Raw genomic sequence first — 6,097 nt, forward strand, 5'->3', positions numbered from 1 at the left:
AGTCTCTAATACTCTAATTTCTCATCCTGCCGCCACCAGCTCATAATCATTCCAACAGTCTTCTCTCTTGTTCTGCCGGCTCCGGTGGCACCTCCTTCCAACCCACTCTCACTGACATTCCCTTCACTCCTTACTTACTTTGGAATGCAGATGGAAACATTTATTGATCAACAAATTATCACAATCGGGTAAAATAAAATACACCTAAGGTGATGATTCAGTCCATATGCACATAACCCATCTCCATCAGTCAATACAATATACGGCCTCCTTTCTCCACATTCTCTCGTGGCATACTCTTTGCTCTTCCAAAAAGACTGATATGTCCAGGATTGAAATCTCCTGGACATATTGACATTGGGAATTGTCTCCCCATATGACATTGGGAATTAATGACATGCACTTTCTTGTCAAACTAAAAAGCTTCCACACAGCAAAGTAAACCACCAACAAGACAAAAACACAATTTATAAAATGGGAGAATAAAAGTTTAAAACTTTTTATTTCATTATGCTCTCAATATTCTTAGATAAAGTCCAAACTCCTATATGCCTCTTGAAGTTTTTGATGTGGTGGTGCTTTTCTCTCTGGGTTTATATCTAGTTATCACTCGTGTGCCGAAGGCTAACATTTTAAGCATTTTACCCATATTCTTAGGCTTCTGTTCATGCTGTATCTTCCCTAGAAGTGCCATCCCTTTCATTTTGCTTGTAAATTCCTCCTTGTCTTCAATGGCCCCAATCTAAGAACAGAGGTTATGGCTCTTAAATGCTCCCAAAAAACCTGTTCCTCCTTTTTCATAACCCTAATGGTATGGTATTGTTATTGCCAATTTATTTGTTCACATTCTTATGGAAACTCAAACTCCTTTATTACAGGGACTATATGTTTCTTTTTTAATTCCAACTGGCCAGTATATAACACATAATAAACACACAATAACTCTTTATTGAATTGAAATTTATTAAAACAATTTATGGTATAGATAAAATGTCCCATGACAAATTATGAAAAAAAAAATTTTAATATATATAAAGCACTTACTTCATACCAGGCATTGGTGAAACCAAGGTGAGTATGATAAAATTTCTGTCATATAAGAACTTAGATTAGTGAACGAGATTCTTTCTCTTCTTTTTCCATTAGTTTACTTAACTACTGTATTTGTTATTACCACCTTTGTAGAAAACTCCTGGGAGAAAGCCAAGTTTTAACCCAGTACTGCCTTACAAATAATAGGTAGAGTCAAGTAGAAAAAGTTAGAATTTGTTCTTGAAATAAAATTTCTGTGACTCTCAAAGAAAGAAATTGGGCTAACCTTTCAAAAGGGATGCTTAGCCAAGAAGGGAATACAGGCAGAATTACTTGAGTTTAAAGTGACTGAGTTGCTTGGCTGGAGTGAAGGTAGTCTGAGGGATACGCACAAGACAGGAGGGTCTGCGTCATGGAAGGAGATGTGGAGAAATGAAGATCTTCATTATTAGGCTTTGATCAGGTAGAAATAGATTATCTTGGTAGATGGACATATAACAATAATATAATGATATTTTACATATAAAATATATAATGAATATTTTTTTAAAAAACCAATCAGGGATATAGAGATATAAAATGAGAAGGTTGAAATTATTGGAAACATTTGAAAATACATTTAAACCAATTCCAACAATGACAGCATATTTCAGAGCCTAGTTCTTAAAATTTTAGTTAAATACATGTATGTGAATGAATAATTTTGACCTTTAATAGTTTTGTTTTATTTATTTATTTATCTATTTCTTTCTTTCTTTATTATTTATTTGTTCAATGAGAGGAAGGGAGGCAGAGACAGACTCCTGCATGTGCCCTGACTGGGATCCACCTGGCAAGCCCACTAGGGGGTGATGCTCTATCTGAGGTGTTGCTTCATCACGCAGCAACCTAACTCCTCTTAGTGCCTGAGGCAGAGGCCATGGAGCCATTCTTAGTGCCCAGGCTCAGCTCACTCCAATCCAGCCTGGCTGCAGGAGGAGAAGAGAGAGAAAGAGAGAGAGAGAAAGAGAGAGAGAGAGGAGGAGAGGGAGAGAAGCGAGAGGGGGAGGGGTGAAGAAGGAGATGGTTGCTTCTCCTGTGTGCCCTGACCGGGAATTGAACCCAGAACATCCACATGCTGGGCCAACATTCTACCACTGAGCCAACTGCTCAGGGTCAATAGTTTTTTCTTTTTTTTAAAGCTTCAAAAATTATTAAAATCTAGAACTTTGTGAGATTTTTATATTTTGAGCATGAGATAATTTTAACTATTCTTCAGAAGGATTGTCTTTATACATATAGTTGAAACATATCTAAAGAGGATAGGTTCCTGGCCTGCCCAGACAGCTCAGTTGCTTAGAGCATTGTCCAGATGCTCAGAGGTTGCCAGTTCAATGTTTGCTCAGGGTGCATACAGGAACAGATCGATGCTTCTATCTCTTTCCCTCTCCTTCCTCTCTCTTTAAAAATCAATAAATAAAAATAAAATAAATAAAATAAAGGCACTAGCCAGTTAGCTCAGTTGGTTAAAAGCATCATCCTGAAACAACAAGAATGTGGGTTCGATCCCTGATCAGGACACATGGGAAGTGAACAAAAAATGGATGATTGAATAGAACAACAAATGCTTCCCTTCTCCCTCCCCTCTCTGCCTTCCTCTCTCTGTCTCATCAATAAGTAAAAAATTAAGCCCTGAAGCACCGTCCTGGACATTCTGGAGCACAGAGGTTACCAGTTCAATTCCCTGGTCAGGGCACATACAGGAGCAGCTTGGTGTTCCTTTCTCTCTCTCCCTGCCTATCTAAAAAATAAAAATAAAATAAATAAACAAATAAATAGGATCACTTCCTGATCTACACACTCATGGAAAGTAAAATAAAATATGTGCCTCTACTGAAACAAGAGATTCGGGATAGATACAAGGAATACCTTGCACACATTATAGAAATTAGAATTGCTCAATTTATTTACTTGACCCTCAAAGAGGAAGTTTTTGAAAGTGCTGTGATATAAATGATCTAATTCAGTAAAATAATTGCTTAATCCTATCATTTTTAAGAGAGAATTAGTATGAGGACCACTGTCATTTTCCAGGAAAAATTATTTAATGTTCATTTTCCATTTGAGAGTCCATCTCAGTTTCCTGCAATAAAACTGAAAGTTCTTGGAGTTGGATTAATAAACAGTAGACAACTCATTAAAAAAGAATCTCCAAACTAGCTGTGTACAAAGCATCACTCTAAAAGAGTATATGACGGTGTTGGTCAAATAAGTTTGTAAATATGATACATATGTTTGCTCGCTTTGGGTGTGGGAGACAGGCTGTAAGCTGGCAGAGTCATTATAGCCTAAGGCTTCGTTTTAAGACTAAGCCTTTTCCTCCCTTCTGATACTAAGGTCTTCTCAAAACTGGACTTTTCCCCACACCCTTGACTGTTGCATGATAGGGGGTGGTACACTCTTATGAGGAATCCCATTTATGCCTCAGATAAGTGGCTTTGTATCAGAGACTTTCTTATTTGTATATTGGCTTAAAGGTTTGGATTTCTACACTATAAAATGGGGCAGACCGAGGGCTTGCTCACTCTCAGTTCCTGAAATTAGCATTGTTTAGGAGAAGCAGCCAAGATGGTGGAGTGCTGAAAAAGCCAGTTTGTGCAGAGTTTGTGCAGAAAGGAGATGGGAAACAGAGGTGAATAAGGTTGGTGAGGTAAAAAGCTTTGATTCTAGGAAACTCAGGTAAGTCAGTGGCTTTGGGAGTCCTGAATGGAAAGGGAAGTGTTTTCCCACTGTGTGTATTTCTTGCCTGCCAAGTGCAAGCTAGGATTAAATGTAATGGCCCACCAGTTTTTGGCTCCGTTGTTCCATTACCATCTGTTCGAATCAAATGCGAATCTGCATGGGCCAGGCAGCTGTGATGGTGGCCATGGCTACTGGCTTTATAGATCACTAGAGTAGGCCAAGATAATTTTCTTTTAAGAAGAGTAAAAATACTCTTCCAGATTCCTGAAAATTTTTGAGACACACTGTAAGGTATTTCCCCACCGAGGAAGAAAGAAGGGCATTGTTGGGCAGATAAAATATATTATGCTCACTTTGTTAAAGATGGCGCTGCCCACGTGGAAGCCATCGCCCAGGTGATATTAATGTGTGTTGGGGGCGGGCTGTGGGCAGGCAGGATCCTTGTAGCCTGGGGCTTGGTTTTAGGATTAAGCCTTTACCACCCTTCTTGATGTGGGGTGGTGCAATCCCATCATGCCTCAGAGAAGTGACTTTGTATTAGAGACTTCCCCTATTTTGTATATCAGATTAAAGGTTATGAATCTACACTATAAAGTGGGGGCAGAACGGGAGCTTGTGCTCTCAGTTCCTGAGATTAGCATTAGAGAGCAGGGCAGAGAGAGGCCACGTGGAGAAGGCCAGGAGAAGCAGCCAAGATGGTGGAGTGTTGAGTGAGAGGCCAGTTTGTGCAGAGAGAAGGAAGGAGATGAGGAACAGAGGTGAATAAGTCTGGTGAACTAGAAACCTTTGATTCTAGGAAACTCAGATAAGTCAGTAGCTTTGTGAACACTGAATGTGAGTGGGTTTTGGAGCCCAGTGTGTGTTTTTACTTGCCCACCGGGTGCAAGCTAGGATTAAAGATGATGGCTCATCAGTTTTTGGCTCCGTTGCTTCTTTACTGACTGTCCGCATCCAATGAGAACCTGCATGGGCCAGGCGGCTGTGATGGTGTCCGTGGCTACTGGCTTTACAGGCGTATTTACCAAGTGTGGAATAGCAAAAGCTTTATTCAGAACGCAGCCTGGACAAGTTTCTCTGGTCTGCAAGACAGGCCAGAGAACTCGCACAGCCCTCCCAGCCCAGGGTTAATTTATAGCATCAGTAGGGTGGTCGGGTTGATATGACATGGCAAAATTTCATTGGCTGACAGATAGTCGTTCTTTTTCAAAGTGCTCCTGAGAAGTTTCTTTTGGCGGGCACAGATGTGGGCAGTTCCAGTGAAAGATCCAGGACCTGGTTCCTTATGTGACCTTCCCCCATTGCCAACGGACCTCACACACACATTTCAATTCAGTTTATTGAGAATGTTTCTAAGACAGGAAGATAGGTCAAGGAGAAAAGACAGAAATAAAAATGTTAGAGAGAGAACGGAAAGATGGAGAAAGGAACAAGAGAGACAGGGAGTAGGTAAAAGAAAGAGGCAAACATGGGAAGGAAATATGAAGGCTTTGAAGGAGGCTGTACTGGTTACACTAGGACTAACCATCCTGACTGCCAAGTCTGAAATCTTAAGTGTCCTTGAGAAACCTACATCAGGGATTTTCAAAATGTCTCCAGGTCAGCAGCACTTGGGAACATATCAGACATGCAAATTTTGGGCCCCTCCCAGAACTCTTGAGTCAGAACTTAGGAACTGGAGCACAGCAATCAGTGTTTTAATAGCCCTGGGGGTTAAGGGGCCAGGGAACTGACACACTAAATCTGAGTATCACTTTTAGTCCTTGCTCATTGTAGGAAATACAGCTGTGTTAGCCTCGCTCACTGTTTTCCAGGCTGCAAGCACTTAGCACAATTAGTGCATGAGCACGTGGCAGAAAGCCACGTGTGTGTCTCTCTGAAAAGCTATGGGTGCTTTCCCTCTGTAAAGCCAGGAGCCGCCATCGTGGCCATTCACATGCAGGTTCGCATTAGATTCGGACAGTCGGTAAAGAAACCATGGAGCCAAAAACTGGTGGGCCATAACCTTTAATCCTACCTTGCACCCGGCGGGCAAGTAAAAATACACACTGGGCTCCAAAACCCAGTCACACTCAGTGCTCACAAAGCCACTGACTTATCCGAGTTTCCTAGAATCAAAGGTTTCTAGCTCACCAGCCTTCTTCTCCTCAGTTCCCCATCTACTTCCTTATCCCAGATACAAACTCTACACAAACTGGCATCTCACTCAGCACTCCGCCATCTTGGCTGCTTCTCCTGGCCTCCTCCACGTGGCCTCCTTTAGCTGCTGGCTCTACTCTCTCCGCTCTCTCATGCTAACCTCAGGAACCAAGCGCCAAGTTCCCGTTCTACCCCTATTTTATAGTGT

The sequence above is a fragment of the Saccopteryx leptura genome, chromosome 1 (assembly GCF_036850995.1).
Source record: "Saccopteryx leptura isolate mSacLep1 chromosome 1, mSacLep1_pri_phased_curated, whole genome shotgun sequence".
Lineage (NCBI taxonomy): Eukaryota > Metazoa > Chordata > Mammalia > Chiroptera > Emballonuridae > Saccopteryx > Saccopteryx leptura.